Genomic DNA, 22267 nt, shown 5'->3' with positions numbered 1-22267 from the left:
ACAATCTTTGAATTCTTTTTCAACTCATGTAGGGTTGCCATACTCTTTGTATATATGAGTATATCTTGCTGTTGTAAAATGCATGCAAGTTTTGTTTGATGTAGATGCAAATTTTTCATTTTTGTACTATGAGGTGTTGTGATGTTAATATAGGTTGTGAATGCAGTATGGTACTTTTCATGTTCATATAGGTTGATTTCTTTTTTGATGATATTGTTGTAAATATGTTTTCATAAATGGTTTAGGAGCTGGAGCATGTTTAGTTTGTATATGCAAGTTTAGTTAGGTACTTTTAAGCCCCTGTTTGTATTTAGGACAGGGGCTTAAGCTCGTGTTAGTATATAAGACAATACTAACTCAGCCCCTGTTTATCTCTTCAGCCTCTATTTGTATTTAGTTTGTATCCTACAAAAGGATGTATATGCAAGTTTAGTTAGGTACTCTATATTTCATATAGGTTGAAATCTCTTCATGTAGTTAAGAATGTATCGTGCTTTTGTAAGATGTGTGCAAGTTTAGTTTGGTGCAGATGCAACTTTAGTTAGGAACTATGTAATTCTAGTAAGTGGAAATGTATTTTGTGCTTTTGTAATAGGTGTGCAAGTTTAGTTTCGTGTACATGCAATTTTAGTTTGGCACTATGTAATTCTAGTAATCTGTCATCCTTTTTGTAGGTATGAAATGTATCTTTGCTGTTGTTAATTATGCACAAGTTTAGTTTGTATATGCAATTTTATAATTTAAGTTTCCAGTTTTTTTATAATAGTGAATTCAGTGTTATATTTCTGTAATTCAATAAGATTAATATCACTAAGATTAATATAATTTTTTGCTTTTGTGAAATGAGTCCAACTTAAGTATCATGAGTATGCAACTTTTTTTTTGTGAATTGATATTGATGAATCCAAGCTATTATACTTTCTTCTGCGAATTGAGTTAGGTACTTTGTATTTCATTTAGGTTGAAATCTCTTCATGTAGTTAAGAATGTATCTTGCTCTTGTAAGATGTGTGCATGTTTAGTTTGGTGTAGATGCAACTTTAGTTAGGTACTGTATAATTCTAGTAGGTTGAAATGTTTTCATGTAGATTTGAATGTATCTTTTGCTGTTGTAAAATGTTTGCAAGTTTAGTTATGTGTAGATGCAAATTTTTTAAATCTTTGTACTGTGATAGTATTTATATTTGTGAGCTATTTTGTGCATTTTAGTTTAGGTAATCTGGTATCTTTTTGTAGGTATGAAATGTATCTTGCTGTTGCCAATCATGCACAAGTTTAGTTTGATGTATATGCAATTTTATACTTTAAATTTGTAGTATTTGGTTTTTTAGGTACTAGATTTTATAGTTGATTTTTTGATGAAACCCATGATAGTACTTTTATGATGGTGAATTGATATTGATGAATCCTAGCTGTTATAGTTTCTATTTGCGAATCGAATTAGGTACTCGGTAATTCATATAGGTTGAAACCTATTCATTTAGTTAAGAATGTATCTTGTTCTTGTAAAAGGTGTGCAAGTTTAGTTTGGTGTAGATGCAAGTTTAGTTAGGTACTATGTAATTCTAGTAGGTTTAAATGTTTTTATGTAGATAAGAATGTATCTTTTGCAGCTGTGAAAGGTGTGCAAGCTTAGTTATGTGTAGATGTAAATTTCTAAAACTTTGTACTGTGATAGTATGTAACACCCCAGATGTAACATGTCCCAATTTGGCAATATATCAACTTGACTTCATCCATTTCTTGTGGGTCTTATCATGTTTGGCCTCACCTTGTTTGGTTATGTGGTTTGCTCTTTTCATTTGTCATGCTCTCCTTACCATATTGCATTTGTGCTTCTTGTCATCATCATACAGTGCATTTTGATCTCATGCCATGCCATCTCATGTTGCATTTTGTCATTCATGTGGTTGCCATGAGCATCTTAGGCATGACCTTGTCCCCCCTTTTCAACCTTTGCACCATCACTTCTCCTTCCTCCCCTTTTCCTTCCTTCTTTTATCAAGTGCTAATTTTCCTTTCTCTAATAATGTTCATCTTCTTCCTATAAATCTTGCTCCATGCCCTAAGCCTCTCTGCCAAATATCTCCTTACTTGAAGTTGTTTTGGTCAGGTTCAAAAATGACACAAGTTTGCATTATATTCAAACTTGTCTTATTTTTCTACCTCTAAAAATGCCCAATGCAATTTATTCAAATAGTGAAGAATTCCAGGAGTTTGAGAATATTTTCTTTATACTCTAACTCCTCTTCTTTTTCCCTGTGCTTTTCTTTTTCTATTTCTGTTTGAATAAATGAAAAAAAGGAGAGTTTCAGCGCAGCATCCCCCCTGGGCCTCCCGGAGCCCAGCCAGCTAGCCGCAGCCGCCAGCCCTACCAGCGCAGCAGCTAGCCGTGGCCATCCAGCCCAGCAGCCCCCTGTTTCCCTCTTTCTCCCTCGCCGGGCCCGCTTGTCAGCGACCCATGGCCTCACGCCTACCTGCTCCGTGCTGCCTCCGTCTCTGTTTCTGAGAGAGAGCGCACGTGCCCGCGCTGTGAGCTTCACGGACGTCGAGGCAGCGCCATCTCATCCCCTCCTTTTTAAGCCCCCGCGCCCTCCTAGGGTTTCCCTTTCCCCTCTCTCTCGCCGCCGCCACGATAAGTCCTCGCTCGTGCCCCATAGCCATCGCCCGCTTCATGGCCGAGGCGAGTTGGAGCTCGTCCCCGGCGTAGGATCCACCAGCAGCGCCCCGCCTCCCTCCAAACGCTCCGGTGATCGTCATCGTCTTCTTCCTGCTGTGAACCAAGGCAGAAGACGCGAAGTCCGGCTACGTCCCCGTCATCCTCTTCCTCCCCTGCTTCGCGGACAGCAAACGCGCCAAGATTCAGAGCTCCACCTCGTCGCCGGCAGCTCGTCTCCGTCGACTACTCCGTGTCCTTGGGTGAGCTGGGTAACGCAGCTCCCTCTCCCATCCTTTCCCTGGCATTTAGGCAACCGTAGGGCGCGTCCGATCCGTGTCTTTCCCGCGCTCGCAGTGCTGCGGCGTTTCTGAATTTGTGGTGCAGTGCGGTGCAACCGTAGCTTGTTTTGCGTGTCCCCGCTCCGGTTCCCCCTCGTCGTGCTCCCATAGCGCGCTCGCGCACTCGTTTACGCCTTCGCGCGCACCCTGCAAGCCTCCCGCAGCTCCGGCGAGTCCCTCTGCCGCTCGCCGCGGACGCCATGGCCCCGAGTCGAGCAACTGCTCGAGCTCGAGCGCCCCTTCTTTCCCGCGTAGATGCGCGCGTCCTTTTTCCCTTTCCGCACGTCCGCCGGATGCCCTGTGCCCACTGGTTGCCGTCGTTGCCCTCGCCGGCGCCGTCGTCCACTCTGTTTGCAACAGAGTTGCGCGACCTGGTGCCTATCTAAAAGGGGCCGAAGCCCTTCACCTATCAGTAGCGCCCGCCTAGCCCAGTGGTTGCAGTAGCAGAGCCACACCGGGGAGACCCGAGTTCGATCCCCCGCGGCTGCATATTATTCCCCCCTTTTTATCCATTTCTTGCACTGTGCGTATGACAGGGTGGCCCCACCTGTCATACTCTCTTAGCCTGTCTGTTTTTTTATTTTATTTTTTTATTTTATTATTTTTAAGTGTTTTATTGCTGTTCCAGCGAATATACCATTTCTGGCATTTAGTACCTTTCCATTTCGGGCAAGTCCTTTTCTGGACGTTTCCAAATATGGAAAGTGCCATTTCTGTCAATTACCATTTAGGGCAGGTTGTATCTTTGTGCATTTGTGATGATTTTTCTACAGCAACCCTAACATATTATATATGTTTTTGGGGTAGAAAAATCCCACCAATCCATTGGTGGCATTAGTTTCTGCATTTGAGCAAGTTCATAATCATGCCATCTCACTTCATGTTGTTGTTTTGTCTCTTATGTGCTTGTTCATGCAAATATGCTAGTTGTTTGTTTTGCACATGAGTAGCTTCATTTTCATGTCTACTTCATGCTAGTACTTGTTCCATGCCATGACATGCCTGGTAATGAGTTGATCAAGCCTGTAGAGATGCCATGATGAATCTGTTTTGCTATGTCTAGTAATTCCACTAAGTCTGTAGAACTATTATCTCTTGCAATATTGCCATGCTATTTTAGTCATGCTCTAGTGGTTTTTAGGTTGAGCTCAGTGTTCATGTTTCGTAGGGCATCTCCTGTACATCACCGTTATGCATCTTGTTCATATGTTTGGGTGCTATAGCTTGTTCATACTTTGCATCCAAGTGGCCATGTCGCTGTTTGCATCATATCTTGTCTTGCTTGTCTTTTGCAAACCGTGTACCCGAATCCGGTGATCCTTATATCGATTTCATCCGAAATCATCTCATCTTTCCAGCGGCATACTTGGTTTGCCAAGTTGATGCCTTGTTCATCATCTTTCCTTCCGAAGCATGCATACGCTTTGCATATCACCTCTCGCATATCATGACATGTATTGCATCATGTTGCTTGTGCATTGCACCGTGATTTATTGTGGTTCCTTTGCTTGTGTTCTTGCTTTGGGTAGAGCCGGGAGACGAGTACGTGCACGAGGAACCTGTTGAGTACGCTAACGAGGATCCAGCCTTCGACAACTCAGAGAACCTTGTAGGCAAGATGATCATACCTTCGATATCACTTCTATCTTTGCTTGCTAGTACTCGCTCTTTCGCTATGTTAGCCCTGCCTGCCTTTGTTTACCATGCCTACCTATTGCCATGTCAACCCTCTAACCAACCTGTCGTAGCAACCGTTGTTTGGCTATGTCACCGCTTTTGCTCAGCCCCTCTTATAGCGTTGTTAGTTGCAGGTGAAGATGAAGTTTGTTCCTGGTCGGAACACGGATACTTTGGGATATCACAATATCTCCTGTTTAAATTAATGCACCTTATATACTTGGTAAAGGGTGGAAGGCTCGGCCTTATGCCTGGTGACTTGTTCCACTCTTGCCGCCCTAGTTTCCGTGATACCGGTGTTATGTTCCTTGAGTTTGCGTTCCTTACACGGTTGGGTGATTTATGGGACCCCCTTAACAGTTCGCTTTGAATAAAACTCCTCCAACAAGGCCCAAACTTAGTTTTACCATTTGCCACCTAAGCCCTTTCCCTTGGGTTTTCGCGAGCCCAAGGGTCATCTTTATTTTAACCCCCCCGGGCCAGTGCTCCTTCGAGTGTTGGTCCGAAATGAGCTGCCCGCGGGGCCACCTCGGGGAAACTTGAGGGCTGGGTTTACTCGTAGCTAGTCTCATCCGGTGTTGCCCTGAGAACAAGATATGTGCAGCTCCTATCGGGATTTGTCGGCGCATCGGGTGGCTTTGCTGGTCTTGTTTTACCATTGTCGAAATGTTTTGCGAACCGGGATTCCGAGACTGATCGGGTCTTCCCGGGAGAAGGTCTATTCCTTCGTTGACCGTGAGAGCTTGTGATGGGCTGAGTTGGGACACCCCTGCAGGGTATATAATCTTTCGAAAGCCGTGCCCACGGTTATGAGGCAGATGGGAATTTGTTAATATCCGGTTGTAGATAATTTGACACTTGACCTCTTTAAAATGCATCAACTGAGTGTGTAGCCGTGATGGTCTCTTCTCGGCGGAGTCCGGGAAGTGAACACGGTTTGTGTTATGCTTGACGTAAGTAGTTTCAGGATCACTTCTTGATCACTTTTAGCTTCTCGACCGACGCGTTGCTTCTCTTCTCGCTCTCATTTGCGTATGTTAGCCACCATATATGCTTAGTGCTTGCCGCAGCTCCTCCATATTACACCTTTCCTGCCTATGAGCTTAAATAGTCTTGATCTCGCGGGTGTGAGATTGCTGAGTCCTCGTGACTCACAGATTCTACCAAAACAGATGCAGGTGCCGAGGATACTGGCGCAGATGGCGCAACTGAGCTGAAGTGGGAATTTGATGAGGCCCTTGGTCGTTACTATGTATCGTTTCCAGATGATCAGTAGTGGGGCCCAGTCGGGACGATCGGGGATCTAGCATTTGGGGTTGTCTTCTTTTCATTTGAACTTGACCGTAGCCGGTCTATGAGTGTAGTTGAATGATGTATGATCTTAATTTATGTATTGTGTGAAGTGGCGATTGTAAGCCAACTCTCTTTATCCCAGTCTTGTTCATTACATGGGATTGTGTGAAGATGACCCTTCTTGCGACAAAACTACTATGCGGTTATGCCTCTAAGTCGTGCTTCGACACGTGGGAGATATAGCCGCATCGTGGGTGTTACAAGTTGGTAATCAGAGCCATCCCCGACTTAGGAGCCCCCTGCTTGATTGTTTGCTGGCGATGTTGAGTCTAGAACAAAAATGTTTTGAGTCTTAGGATTATATATATCGGAGAGTAGGATTCTTTTTACTCCTCAGTCCCTTCGTCACTCTGGTGAGGTCTCCTGACGTAGATGTTTTGACTATCCTCTTCTCAAATTTTCACTAAAATTTTTTTTAGGGTCACGCAGGTATCTTGGAATCGTTCCGATAGTTTTGTGACGAGAACATTGTTCTTCGTGCCTCCTGACATTTAGGGGTTGTGGCAGTGTCCCGGGGAGTAGAGCTCCGAGGTGTTGTCGTCACAATTTTATCGTTGCAGTTCTGGAATACCTGAGTTTTGCCGACATCGAAAATCTCTTTTATGCAGTTGTTGGTGAGATAACCCCGATAACCCAGTACTGGGGCGAGCTCGGGAGTATTGCCATAACTCGTATAACGGATGCTTTTCGAAGGTTGAGGTACACGATTTCCGAAGGTTTCTTGGTTATGTGTTGACGGATGGATACAGCTGGATGTAGGGATTGTTAGTTTGGGTGAGATATTGTGCTTCCCCTGTATCCCCAACACCAGATTGCATAACCAGAAAGTTTCGGGAGTTTATAGGTGGGATTCAAGTAGCTCTAGCATTTCTTCCCGCAGATATTTGGTTTGTGATTGGGTAATCCTTACCACGTATTTGTTCCAGTCGTACCTTGTTTATTTCATTCATCAATCTCTATTCAAGTGGCTTCTCACCTTAATGGACGTGTGATGTTTACTTTGGAATTCATTCGTTCATCTTTGTTCGAATGTTTATTGTGAAGACTATATGTTGCAATTTCTATCCGATTGATTCAACTTGTCTATCTGTCTATCAAGATGCTAACGGATGTCACCCTCTTCAGGATGGCTCCGCCAACGCGTCAGAATCCGGGTCGCAATGATGGGAGTCAGGCGAACCCTCCACCTCCACCTCCGCCTCCGGAGGCATGGCAAGCTTTGATGGCAGCCTCTAACACCCATGCTCAGATGATGATCCAGCTCATGCAAGAGCGCAACCAAGGCCAAGGCAACCAAGGGAATCAAGGTCAAGGGCAGTTCAATCATCAGCCTCAGTTTCCAACCCTCAACCAATTCCTTGCAAATCAGCCGAAGTCTTTCAGCTATTGTGTCGAGGCCACCGACGCCGATGATTGGCTCGTGGATATCAACAAGCATTTTGAATGCAGCAATGTCAGGCCTGAGGACTATGTCAAGTTCTCTTCTTTTCAGCTCAAGGATCAGGCAGTTGATTGGTTCCAGCAATACAAGGATTCCAGAGGTGGTCGAGTGATTACTTGGACTGATTTCTGTCGGGACTTCAAAGCTCACCATATTCCTACCAGTGTTGTTGAGAGCAAGCGTGTGGAGTTCCGCAATCTCAAGCAAGGCAACATGTCAGTGTACGAATACAACAAGCAGTTCCAGAAACTTGCTCGCTTTGCTAAGCAGGATGTTCCAGATGAGAAAAGTATGATCTATCAGTTTAGAGGTGGCCTTAGAGAGGATCTGCAGTTAGCTCTCGTTCTTATTGAGCCTACTCAGTTTGATCAATTCTACAATATGGCACTCAAGCAAGAAGGTGCTCAGCTCAAGTGTGAGGCTTCTAGGAAGAGAATCAAAGATGCAGTGCAATCTTCTTCTTCCTCACAAGTGGCAGCTAAGCAGCAGAAGTTCTACCTGCCTCCTCCTCCGTTTCGTCAGCCTTACCAACAGAAGAACTCAGGTGGTCATGGATCTTCCCACCCACCCAACCCAAGCTATCAGAACAAGTCTCAGCCTCAAGCTTCAAAGTCAAGTGCTCCTTATCATCGTCCGCTCTCAGAAGTGACTTGCAACAAGTGCCAGCAGAAAGGTCACTACGCGAACAAATGCTTGAATCAAAGGCGCCTTCCTCCTCCCCCTCCTGTGAGATCTTCAAGCAATGCAGTGGTCAAGCATAATTCCAAGCATGCAAAGGTGAACATGTTGAATGCAGCTCAGGCAGAAGATTCTTCAGATGTGATCATCGGTAATCTTCCTGTTAATGATATTCCTGCAAAAGTCTTATTTGATACTGGTGCATCACATTCTTTCATGTCATATCCTTTTGCATCGAAGCACAATTTTGACACAGAGGAGTTACCTAGTGCTATGCAAGTTATTTCTCCAGCTAAGCGTTTGAGCTTTAGCATGATGGTTCCAAATGTCGGTATCAAGATGGGCGACTATAAATTTCTGTCTTCTCCAGTTGTTCTTGGCGATTCTGATATTGATCTAATTCTTGGGATGGACTGGCTTCCTAAGCACAAGGCTCAGCTTGATTGTGCTGCCAGGCAAATTCAATTGACACACCCTTCTGAGGACGTTATCATCTATGCTGCTCGTGATGAAACCATTCAGTTGTTTTCTCTCAATGAGAAGGGCGAATTGGATGCTATTTCTCAAATTCCAGTCATTTGTGAGTACCAAGATGTCTTTCCAAAAGAGCTTCCGGGTATGCCTCCTCATCGGCTAGTCGAGTTCATATTGATCTTGAGCCTGGAACTGAACCCGTTTGCAAGCGTCCTTACAAGCTTGGACCCAAGGAGCTGAAGGAATTGAAGAAGCAGCTCGATGAACAAGAGTGTCTGGGTTTGATCAGACCGAGTTCTTCCCCATGGGGTTGTGGAGTTCTTTTTGTACAGAAGAAGGATGGCACGGACCGACTTTGTGTCGATTACCGTCCATTGAACAAGAAGACAATCAAGAACAAGTATCCACTTCCCAACATCAATGAGCTTTTCGAGCAACTCAAAGGGGCTAAAGTCTTTTCCAAGCTTGACCTTCGTATGGGTTATCATCAGATTCGCATTCGTGAACAAGACATCCCCAAGACAACATTCAGAACAAGCTATGGTTCTTATGAATATACTGTCATGTCTTTCGGCCTTGTCAATGCTCCTCCAACGTTCTCTCACATGATGAACTTTATCTTCAACCCCTACACCAATGAATATGTTCTGGTGTATCTCGATGATATTTTGGCTTCTCCAAGAATAAGAAGGATCATGCCAAACATTTGCGATTGGTGCTTGACAAGCTCAGAGAGCATCAATTCTATGCGAAGTTTTCCAAATGTGAGTTATGGCTTGATGAAGTTCTTTATCTTGGTCACATCATCTCCGCCAAGGGAATTGCTGTTAATCCCGCAAAGGTTTCTGCAGTTCTGAATTGGGAACCTCCTCAGAATGTCAAACAGCTCCGCAATTTTCTCGGTCTTGCAAGCTATTACCGAAGATTCGCTGAGAACTTCTCTAAGATTGCAAAGCCTCTTTCCAACCTCCTCCAGAAGCATGTCAAGTATGTCTGGATGCCTGAGTGCGACGTCGCTTTCAACATCCTCAAAGAGAAGCTAGTCACAACTCCTGTCTTGACTCCTCCTGATGAATCCAAACCATTCGAAGTATTCTCTGATGCTTCCCTTCAAGGTCTCGGTGCTGTGTTGATGCAAGAGAATAAAGTTGTGGCCTATACCTCTCGTCAGTTGAAGCCCAACGAAAAGAACTACCCCACTCACAATCTCGAGTTGGCGGCAGTTGTCCATGCATTGATAACATGGAGACATCTCTTATTGGGAAGGCAAGTGGACATTTTCACCGATCACAAGAGCCTCAAGTATATCTTCACTCAACCCAACCTTAACCTCAGGCAAACTCGATGGGTCAAAATGATTTAGGAGTACAATCCGAGTATCGAATATACTCCTGGCAAGGCGAATGTGATTGCAGATGCTTTGAGCAGAAAGGCTTATTGCAACAGTCTAATTCTCAAGCCGTTTCAACCGGATCTTTGTGAGGCTTTTCGCAAGCTGAGTCTTCAACTTGTTCCTCAAGGCTTTCTTGCCAACCTCATAGTCTCTCTTACTTTGGAAGATCAAATTAGTGAGGCACAACTCCTGGATACCATGGTGAAGAAGGTGAAACGTGGTATTGACAAGGGCATTCCCAAATACAAGTGCTATCGCTTGGAGGACAAAGATACTCTTTTCTTCGAGGATCAAATTGTGGTTCCAAAAGGCGATTTGAGAAAAGTCATCATGAATGAGGCACACAATTCCCTCCTATACATTCATCCTGGAAGTACAAAGATGTACCATGACCTCAAGCGGTCATATTGGTGGACTCGAATGAAGCGAGAGATTGCTCAATTCGTGAATGAATGTGATGTCTGCAGAAGAGTGAAAGCAGAACACCAACGACCAGCTGGTCTCCTTCAACCTCTTGCTATTCCGGAATGGAAGTTTGACCATATCGAGATGGACTTCGTGACTGGTTTTCCCAAGTCCAAGCGTGGAAATGATGCTATCTTAGTTGTCATTGACAAGCTTACCAAAGTGGCTCATTTTCTTCCTATCAAAGAATCTATCACAGCAGCTCAGTTGGCAGAGCTATACACCTCCAGAATTGTCTCCTTGCACGGCATTCCACAATTGATATCTTCAGATCATGGAAGCATCTTCACTTCTAAGTTCTGGGACTCCTTTCAGACGGCCATGGGTACCAACATTCGTTTCAGCACAGCTTTCCATCCTCAAACAAGTGGCCAAGTCGAGCGAGTCAATCAAATCCTTGAAGATATGCTCAGGGCTTGTGTCATCTCTTTCGGTATGAAGTGGGAAGATTGTCTTCCATATGCCGAGTTTTCCTACAACAACAGCTTCCAAGCGAGTTCGGGCAAGGCCCCATTCGAAATTCTCTATGGCAGAAAGTGCCGTACTCCTCTCAACTGGTCCGAGACAGGTGAACGCCAACTTCTTGGCAACGACTTGATCACAGAAGCCGAAGAAATGTGCAAAGTCATTCGTGAGAATCTCAAAGCCGCGCAATCGCGACAGAAGAGTTACTATGATAGCAAGCACCGTGACTTCGCTTTTGAAATCGAAGACCATGTCTACCTCCGCATCTCTCCAATGAAAGGCACTCGTCGCTTCGGTATCAAAGGGAAGCTTGCCCCTAGATACGTGGGTCCTTTCAAGATCCTTGGCAAAAGAGGCGATCTCGCCTATCAACTTGAGCTTCCATCCAACTTTGCAAACGTGCACGATGTGTTTCACGTGTCACAGCTTCGCAAGTGCTTCAAGACTCCCGAGCGCACTATCAACTTCGAGGAAATAGACCTCCAAGAAGATCTCTCTTATCATGAGCACCCCGTTGCTATTCTTGAAGAAACCGAGCGCAAGACTCGCAACAAGTCAATCAAATTCCTGAAAGTGAAGTGGTCACACCATTCCGACCGAGAAGCCACCTGGGAGCGCGAGGATCACCTCCGTTCCGAATATCCGGAGTTCTTTCAGTCCTAGATCTCGGGACGAGATCCTCTTGTAGTGGAGGAGAGTTGTAACACCCCAGATGTAACATGTCCCAATTTGGCAATATATCAACTTGACTTCATCCATTTCTTGTGGGTCTTATCATGTTTGGCCTCACCTTGTTTGGTTATGTGGTTTGTTCTTTTCATTTGTCATGCTCTCCTTACCATATTGCATTTGTGCTTCTTGTCATCATCATATAGTGCATCTCATGCCATCTCATGTTGCATTTTGTCATTCATGTGGTTGCCATGAGCATCTTAGGCATGACCTTGTCCCCCCTTTTCAACCTTTTCCTTCCTTCTTTTATCAAGTGCTAATTTTCCTTTCTCTAATAATGTTCATCTTCTTCCTATAAATCTTGCTCCATGCCCTAAGCCTCTCTGCCAAATATCTCCTTACTTGAAGTTGTTTTGGTCAGGTTCAAAAATGACACAAGTTTGCATTATATTCAAACTTGTCTTATTTTTCTACCTCTAAAAATGCCCAATGCAATTTATTCAAATAGTGAAGAATTCCAGGAGTTTGAGAATATTTTCTTTATACTCTAACTCCTCTTCTTTTTCCCTGTGCTTTTCTTTTTCTATTTCTGTTTGAATAAATGAAAAAAAAGGAGAGTTTCAGCGCAGCAGCCCCCCTGGGCCTCCCGTAGCCTAGCCAGCTAGCCGCAGCCGCCAGCCCTACCAGCGTAGCAGCTAGCCGCGGCCATCCAGCCCAGCAGCCCCCTGTTTCCCTCTTTCTCCCTCGCCGGGCCCGCTTGTCAGCGACCCACGGCCTCACGCCTACCTGCTCTATGCTGCCTCCGTCTCTGTTTCTGAGAGAGAGCGCACGCGCCCGCGCCGTGAGCTTCACGGACGTCGAGGCAGCGCCGTCTCATCCCCTCCTTTTTAAGCCCCCGCGCCCTCCTACGGTTTCCCTTTCCCCTCTCTCTCGCCGCCACCACGGTAAGTCCTCGCTCGTGCCCCATAGCCGTCGCCTGCTTCATGGCCGAGGCGAGCTGGAGCTCGTCCCCGGCGTAGGATCCGCCAGCAGCGCCCCGCCTCCCTCCAAACGCTTCGGTGATCGTCATCGTCTTCTTCCTGCTGTGAACCAAGGCAGAAGACGCCAAGTGCGGCTACATCCCCGTCGTCCTATTCCTCCCCTGCTCCGCGGACAGCAAACGCGCCAAGATTCAGAGCTCCACCTCGTCGCCGGCAGCTCGTCTCCGTCGACTACTCCGTTTCCTTGGGTGAGCTGGGTAACATAGCTCCCTCTCCCATCCTTTCCCTGGCATTTAGGCAACCGTAGGGCGCGTCCGACCCATGTCTTTCCCGCGCTCGCAGTGCTCCGGCGTTTCTGAATTTGTGGTGCAGTGCGGTGCAACCGTAGCGTGTTTTGCGTGTCCCCGCTCCGGTTCCCCCTCATCGTGCTCCCATAGCGCGCTCGCGCACTCGTTTACGCCTTCGCGCGCACCCTGCAAGCCTCCCGCAGCTCCGGCGAGTCCCTCTGCCGCTCGCCGCAGATGCCATGGCCCCGAGTCGAGCAACTGCTCGAGCTCGAGCGCCCCTGCTTTCCCGCGTAGATGCGCGCGTCCTTTTTCCCTTTCCGCACGGCCGCCGGATGCCCTGTGCCCACTGGTTGCCGCCGTTGCCCTCGCCGGCGCCGTCGTCCACTCTGTTTGCAACAGAGTTGCGCGACCTGGTGCCTATCTAAAAGGGGCCGAAGCCCTTCCCCTATCAGTAGCGCCCGCCTAGCCCAGTGGTTGCAGTAGCAGAGCCACACCGGGGAGACCCAGGTTCGATCCCCCGCGGCTGCATATTATCCCCCCCCTTTTTATCCATTTCTTGCACTGTGCGTATGACAGGGTGGCCCCACCTGTCATACTCTCTTAGCCTGTCTGTTTTTTTATTTTTTATTTATTTTATTATTTTTAAGTGTTTTATTGCTGTTCCAGCGAATATACCATTTCTGGCATTTAGTACCTTTCCATTTCGGGCAAGTCCTTTTCTGGACGTTTCCAAATATGGAAAGTGCCATTTCTGTCAATTACCATTTAGGGCAGGTTGTATCTTTGTGCATTTGTGATGATTTTTCTACAGCAACCCTAACATATTATATATGTTTTTGGGGTAGAAAAATCCCACCAATCCATTGGTGGCATTAGTTTCTGCATTTGAGCAAGTTCATAATCATGCCATCTCACTTCATGTTGTTGTTTCGTCTCTTATGTGCTTGTTCATGCAAATATGCTAGCTGTTTGTTTTGCACATGAGTAGCTTCATTTTCATGTCTACTTCATGCTAGTACTTGTTCCATGCCATGACATGCCTGGTAATGAGTTGATCAAGCCTGTAGAGATGCCATGATGAATCTGTTTTGCCATGTCTAGTAATTCCACTAAGTCTGTAGAACTGTTATCTCTTGCAATATTGCCATGCTATTTTAGTCATGCTCTAGTGGTTTTTAGGTTGAGCTCAGTGTTCATGTTTCGTAGGGCATCTCCTGTACATCACCGTTATGCATCTTGTTCATATGTTTGGGTGCTATAGCTTGTTCATACTTTGCATCCAAGTGGCCATGTCGCTGTTTGCATCATATCTTGTCTTGCTTGTCTTTTGCAAACCGTGTACCCGAATCCGGTGATCCTTATATCGATTTCATCCGAAATCATCTCATCTTTCCAGCGGCATACTTGGTTTGCCAAGTTGATGCCTTGTTCATCATCTTTCCTTCCGAAGCATGCATACGCTTTGCATATCACCTCTCGCATATCATGACATGTATTGCATCATGTTGCTTGTGCATTGCACCATGATTTATTGTGGTTCCTTTGCTTGTGTTCTTGCTTTGGTAGAGCCGGGAGACGAGTACGTGCACGAGGAACCTGTTGAGTACGCTAACGAGGATCCAGCCTTCGACAACTCAGAGAACCTTGTAGGCAAGATGATCATACCTTCGATATCACTTCTATCTTTGCTTTCTAGTACTCGCTCTTTCGCTATGTTAGCCCTGCCTGCCTTTGTTTACCATGCCTACCTATTGCCATGTCAACCCTCTAACCAACCTGTCCTAGCAACCGTTGTTTGGCTATGTCACCGCTTTTGCTCAGCCCCTCTTATAGCGTTGTTAGTTGCAGGTGAAGATGAAGTTTGTTCCTGGTCGGAACACGGATACTTTGGGATATCACAATATCTCCTGTTTAAATTAATGCACCTTATATACTTGGTAAAGGGTGGAAGGCTCGGCCTTATGCCTGGTGACTTGTTCCACTCTTGCCGCCCTAGTTTCCGTGATACTGGTGTTATGTTCCTTGAGTTTGCGTTCCTTACACGGTTGGGTGATTTATGGGACCCCCTTAACAGTTCGCTTTGAATAAAACTCCTCCAGCAAGGCCCAAACCTGGTTTTACCATTTGCCACCTAAGCCCTTTCCCTTGGGTTTTCGCGAGCCCAAGGGTCATCTTTATTTTAACCCCCCCGGGCCAGTGCTCCTTCGAGTGTTGGTCTGAAATGAGCTGCCTGCAGGGCCACCTCGGGGAAACTTGAGGGCTGGTTTTACTCGTAGCTAGTCTCATCCGGTGTTGCCTTGAGAACGAGATATGTGCAGCTCCTATCGGGATTTGTCGGTGCATCAGGTGGCTTTGCTGGTCTTGTTTTACCATTGTTGAAATGTTTTGTGAACCGGGATTCCGAGACTGATCGGGTCTTCCCGGGAGAAGGTCTATTCCTTCGTTGACTGTGAGAGCTTGTGATGGGCTGAGTTGGGACACCCCTGCAGGGTATATAATCTTTCGAAAGCCGTGCCCGCGGTTATGAGGCAGATGGGAATTTGTTAATGTCCGGTTGTAGATAACTTGACACTTGACCTCTTTAAAATGCATCAACCGAGTGTGTAGCCGTGATGGTCTCTTCTCGGCGGAGTCCGGGAAGTGAACACGATTTGTGTTATGCTTGACGTAAGTAGTTTCAGGATCACTTCTTGATCACTTTTAGCTTCTCGACCGACGCGTTGCTTCTCTTCTCGCTCTCATTTGCGTATGTTAGCCACCATATATGATTAGTGCTTGCCGCAGCTCCTCCATATTACACCTTTCCTGCCTATGAGCTTAAATAGTCTTGATCTCGCGAGTGTGAGATTGCTGAGTCCTTGTGACTCACAGATTCTACCAAAACAGATGCAAGTGCCGAGGATACTGGCGCAGATGGCGCAACTGAGCTGAAGTGGGAATTTGATGAGGCCCTTGGTCGTTACTATGTATCGTTTCCAGATGATCAGTAGTGGGGCCCAGTCGGGACGATCGGGGATCTAGCATTTGGGGTTGTCTTCTTTTCATTTGAACTTGACCTTAGCCGGTCTATGAGTGTAGTTGAATGATGTATGATCTTAATTTATGTATTGTGTGAAGTGGCGATTGTAAGCCAACTCTCTTTATCCCAGTCTTGTTCATTACATGGGATTGTGTGAAGATGACCCTTCTTGCGACAAAACTACTATGCGGTTATGCCTCTAAGTCGTGCTTCGACACGTGGGAGATATAGCCGCATCGTGGGTGTTACATAGTATTTATATTTGTGAGCTATTTTCTGCATTTTAGTTTAGGTTGATTTTGGTTGTTCTTGTCATTGTAATTATTTTTTCACGAACGCTACTGTAAATTTTCCTATCGCGTAATGTGTGCAAGATTCAGTATCATAAATGTGCAAGATTTAGTTTATGCAAGAATAGTTGCTAGAGATGCAATTTGCCTAGATTTAATCATTTTATAGGGAGCTTGTTGATTCCAGATTTTTTCATTTTTTAGGTTATCCATGTATATTAAACCATATCTTTTTTTACAACATGGTTTGCCCTGTTTGTCGTTGTCCTGGTGCTCCATGCTTTCCATTTGTACCAGCCGATGAGGTGCCTGAAGTTTTCGATGTTGTTCGTTGATGAGTTTTGCTTTAGGAGGATGGTGAGTTGTATTAATCTTATCACCTTACATTATTTATTTTTTGTTCTTCCCTTGTATGAGGTAGCAATTTCTATTTTTTTACTATGTAATTGAGGTACTCCGTAGTCACCGTAATCCATTCTTTGTTGAAATCGATGTTTATGCAAATGTGTGCAAGTGTAGTAGGAGTATTTATGTATATATTAGTTTCAATTCTAAAAGTTATGTTGGTGTAGTTATAATTGTCAGTTGAGTTAGCTTTTATGTAGTTCAAATTCCTTGTAAATTAAACAAGACATCTATTTGAGTAAACTCTAAATTACAATAAACATCAAGGTTAATATCAGTAGTTGATGTTGTAAAATGTATGCAATTTTACCGTAATGAACGTGCAATTTTACTAGTTCTCCGTTTCAGTGTACTTATAGTTGTGAATGCAGTTTCATACCTCTATGTATCTACCTCCAGCAATAAATGAATCTACCTCAAGTATATACTACATTACAGTATCAATAGTTTGATTTTTTTGATTTATATGAAGTTTCTCTTATAATTCATCTGCAAGACTAGTATTGCGAGGATTCAAGTATATGCAGTTAATTTTTTGTTTTTATCTACTTCCTGTAAACCCTCAACCACGATATCATCTAGTTTAATATTAGTCTTTACTGTTTGTAAAATGTCTGCATTCTTAGTATGATGGATGTGCATTTTTCTTTTCATGCGATATTTACTTTTCTGTTGGTTTCTTTCATTTTTTTCCAGTACATCCCATGCAATGTGAGGGGTTTCTTAGCTGATTATATCGAGGAGCACAGGAATGTTGCAACAACTTTCAAACACAAGAGGACCGAGCCTGCTATTCTCACTTATGAGAGTAGGTCTTATGCTTCATAGTTTAAGCATCGAGGCAACTACTCAAAGTTTTGTGGCAGTGCTTGGTTTGAGTTCAGCAATGACTATGCTCTTCGTACTGGAGATCATGTGGTCTTTACTTTGGACCACTCATGTTTTGATATGAAAGTAGAGACCTTCCATGATGGGGAAAGGATCCTTCCTTTACCTTCTCTTGGTAAGTTTCTGATTATTTATATGTGTTATTTTATATTGTTGTTTCTTTTGCTTTTAAATTACATTGTTCTCTTATATGTTAACTCATTCAGGTTATCTTTTTTTTGTAGCTTTTGAAAACCTCAGTGATGCAAAGTACGAGCTAGTCCGCTCTTCTGTCATGCCCCGTGGCTTGGAATTCAACTATCACAACAATCACACATTTGTACGTTCACTTTTCCGAACTTCAAGCTTCCTGTGCTGCGTTCCATTCGTCCATGTCATGACTGTCACAAACACTGTGAAGTTTATCATGGTAAGTTCTCTACTGTACTGTTTCATTACATTTTCTTTTATTTTCTTCATTTTTTGTTTGTGCTTAATGGATTGCTCACAAAAGTTTAGTCTTCAGAAAATCTTTTTGGGTTATGAATTTTTTATCCATAGTTTCTCATTTTTATTGTAACAGAAAATTCTGAAGGTCGTTGTCGTTAGCTTGAGGAGTTTTGTTGATACGCCAATTAGTGCTAAAGTGTCTCTGGAAGCTTTCTTGGGGGATACGCATGTTATCATGCCATCATCTTTCAACCTATGCAAGCAAGATGGGAGGATGGTCATCGAGAAGAGAAGTTTCAGTGAATTCATCTCAGCAACTTCTTTCGCAAAAGATAATGTCGTGCTTATCATTTTCAATGAGTCATCTTATGATCGCTCAGTTTTGATTGTCTTCCAGCGACTAGCGTAGATGCAATCAATGAGAAATGTTAGTTTGGGTCCAGTTTCATAAGTATCAGTTTTTGTAAGTTGTAGTGAGCTTATGTGCTGGAGTTGTCTTCTCTTTTGGTACTATGAAATCATGACTGTAAGTTAAGTCGAGGACTGAAGGAAAGTCTTGTCATCTTACTACTGCCTGAACTATGTCTTAGATTTTAAAGACTTTAGCAGACTTTATGAATGTTCCATGCTATTAATGCTTGTGAGTGTTTTCTCTATTTTTTTTCTGTCTTCATTTTTGAATTCATGTTATATCTTTTTATGTGTGAGTGTTTGCAAGTTTGTACTTGATTTTAGTTTTTGGGGTGCTCAACAATTTCTTTGATTTATCTTTTTAGTTATAGATCATATCAATTGTTGATTGAAAGTCACCCTATATTTTGTTTGATTTTTTGATTTCTTACTGAGAAATGAATTTTTTTCCTGCCATCTATTTTTAATCTAGTTTTTCCCCTTGTGGATCACATGACTTGTGATTTTATTATCGCCCTAAATTAATTTTTTAATACCTTTTTTATTTTCTCCTGCTGTGATATTGAGTTTTATGATCTAGTCTACCTTAATTTATTTTATACATTTTTATTGGTTTATTATTTATTTTTATGTAAAGTTAAATGTGTTGAGTTTTTCATCTTACAACAAGTTTTCAAAAGTGTCTAAAAGTGTTCTGCAGAATGAAGTATTGCTTGCAACTTTCATAATTTTCATTTTCTGTCTAATTTTACATGTGATTTGAGATAATCAGTTTTTGTGAAGCACCTACAGTTTTTTATGTGAAAATCATCACCCATACAGTCCCGTTCGCATTAGTTTTTAAAGGAGGCTCTTCGTTCATTGCTTTGAGATTGGTGTTTTTCTCCTTTTAAGTCTTTTTCCCCTTCTGTGTCTGGATGACTGGTGCCCTTAGGTGACTGCTGACGTCACCCTTATTTTTAAAATCACCAAACCTTCGCTTTTTGCGTGGGTGCTCATCTTCTCAAGAGGGCTGTCCTCTCCTCTCCCTCCTCCCCAGCGACGACGCCACCGCCGTTGCACTCGTGCTCCGGTAGATTTGTGGTCTGCTCACACCATCTGGGAGCGCCCCTCGTTCTACTTCTATCTCAGGTTTGTTCTCCCCATTCAGCTTTCTCCCTTGCGTTCAATTTGCGAATCCTTTCTCGAAACCCTAGGTTTTTTGAGAAATTGCTTGCGTGATCTCATAGATTGAGATGTTTAGCTTGGTTTGCACAGGTGCTCTGGAATCGTGCTTGTGATTAGATTCTCAATTTGTGCTGAAATTGATTTTATTCCAGTTCGTGGACTCAGTGCTGTCCGCTTAGATATATTGTACCCGGTAATTTACTGGCATTTTCACGGAATTCAGCTTGGAATCCATAGTTTCCACCAGTAGCATTCAAATTTTATATAGTTTAGGCCAGGATTTGCTTTGTTGCATGCACCTGTTCTGAGTCCCCCAGCGCCCTGTTTTTTGTATGCACTTGTTTGCTTGAGTCCTTCAGTACCCTGTGTAGATCCATGATTTATGTATGGTGGGAGGCAATTTAGTGTCGTTTTGTCATTAATATGTGCATATTATTTGCTAGTTTATTGGATTGAGGCCAATGGATGTCTTCTGTGTAACACCTGATTTATCATCCATGCCTTCCTTTTCCCTGCACTGTTACTGTCTGCATATTCAGATTTAGTTTTAGGGATGAAAGTCTTTCATGAAATGTTTTTTGAGTTTGGTATCTTATGTAACTAATAATTGATATCCATTTTCAATTTATTGTGATTTCCTTTTGATTTCAATGTTTATTGGTGCAACTTGCATCATTTTTCATGTCTGCAATGAATATAATTGATTTGAAACTAGTGTTATGAATTTATGTCTTTGTTTACTGCACTTGTGTAGGTTTATTGCAGTTGATAAACATTCCCTTTTTAAGTGTTTGTGGTCATGATTCGAGTAGTGATATAAGTTCAGTTAATTATACATTTGTTTGTAGCATGTTGCCAAATTATATTATCTGTATTTTAAGTGTTGATGTGTCTTTTTCTTGACAGTCAATGGCCAGTGATATTTATGATTTGGAAGATATTGAAGGTCTCTATTGTGATGATGAGTTAGATGGAACAATTGTCTCTCAAACCCAGTATGAAGATGGGCGGACTCAATTGCTCGAAGTATGGTTTTCTGTTTAATATTTACACTATATTGCTTATTTTCACTGAATTCTTTTTATCTTAGTAGTGAAAAAATTCAGTGTTATGATTTTTTGAAATTCTGTGGTGTTTTCGAGGTTGGTGGGGGAGATCCGCAGTTTGACGTAGAAAATTTTCTTAATAATCTCCGCAATCTGGTAATTATCTGTTTTTGTTGCTGACTCTTCTATTGTTGTTACTTTGTATTATTTTTTGTCTTCCATTTTTCTAACAATATTCATTTTTTTGTATGACCACAGTTTTACTCTTCAAATGGAAATGGCCAATCTTCTAAAAGTACTTGTGTAAGTGCATTGTACTATTCTTATATCATGTTTACATGGTGATGTACAAAACAAACTGTCACTTTTAGCTTTATTCCCTTTTGCTGTTTGTCTAAGCATCTTTCAAATATGCATTAGTGTCCCTCTTATATCATGATTTTTTACCACGGTTTTAACGTCATGCATTTCTTCTCAGCATCTCTTTTGAAATGTGCTTTCTACTGTTTTTACAGTTTTGTTATTTTTCTCAGCATGCCCCTCTCCCACCAAAGAAAGCAACTAGCAGATGCAATCATGACTACTTTACTGACCTGCTAAAGAAAATGCCCCCAGGCACAGATGATGTAGTTAGAGAGTATGTTTTTGATTTTGTGCTAGATTTTGAGTGCAGCTCTGTCCCAAGAGGCTTTGCACAGTGGGTAGCTAGGAAAGTTTATCCTCCAGCTGGAGATATTGTCCTTGATGACAAGGTCATACCCATGATCCCAAAATCATTTTATATGCTTTTTGGTCTTCCATTAGGTGACAGAAGAGTATTCTTTGACAATGACTTGACAACAACAACCTTCCTGAATATTATTGGTGAACCTACATTGCCATCCATCAAGTGGTTTGGCTGTGAAATGCCTAAGCCTGATATATCTCGAAATGAATTCATGAGGTGTTTCCTACTAGTTGCCTTTGCAACCGTTCTATGTCCGAATTCAAATATCTACCCAAGTACAAAATATCTAGGAATTCTGAATGACCCTATGGAAGCCAGGTACTACAATTTTTGATTGGCTAATGACGTACATAAGGAAGTTTCAGAAAGAACCAAAAAACCCTGCCAAAGAAGATGGACTCACTACGTTGGGGGGCTGCATATACGGCTTTTGTGTAAGTGTCCTGTACATTTTTTCCTTTTCCATTCCAAATGATGTGTTTCTGCAAATTTGAAATTTCCTCTATTCATGAAGATTTTTTTACATGTTTGTTGTCTAATGATGGTTTTTTCTTTTGATAGTGTTACTACTTAGATTTCCTTGACTTTGGTTTATGTCGAGTGCCTCCTGGACTACCTAGGGTAAAAGCATGGAAAAATTCATTAGTGAAATAGTTTGCTAACCTGGTTTGCAAAGCTCCAAGAGAGTATGGTCTGCATCCTGTAAGTTTTTATCTGCTGCTTAATTTGTTTTTTGATGTCTTTAATATTATGTACTATCACTGCTTTTCTCCTTGCATGATGATGTTATTTTAAAAATAATGTATTAGGTGAAGAATATTTCTCAAACTGTTTATTCAATGGGTTGTGTTGGTTGCTATGATGTACATCAAGATTCCAGTCATGAACCAGTGATGTTGAGATCAGCTCTTGACAAGACAGTTGGTGGCTTACTTCCAATCTCGGTACTACTCTTTTGTTCTATTTTGTTTTTCCCAAACTTGTGAACATGAATATAGATTTT

Source organism: Triticum aestivum, chromosome 2B, assembly GCF_018294505.1.
Source record: "Triticum aestivum cultivar Chinese Spring chromosome 2B, IWGSC CS RefSeq v2.1, whole genome shotgun sequence".
Classification (NCBI taxonomy): Eukaryota; Viridiplantae; Streptophyta; class Magnoliopsida; order Poales; family Poaceae; genus Triticum; species Triticum aestivum.
The sequence above is the reverse complement of the archived record's forward strand: the minus strand, read 5'-3'. Positions refer to the sequence as shown.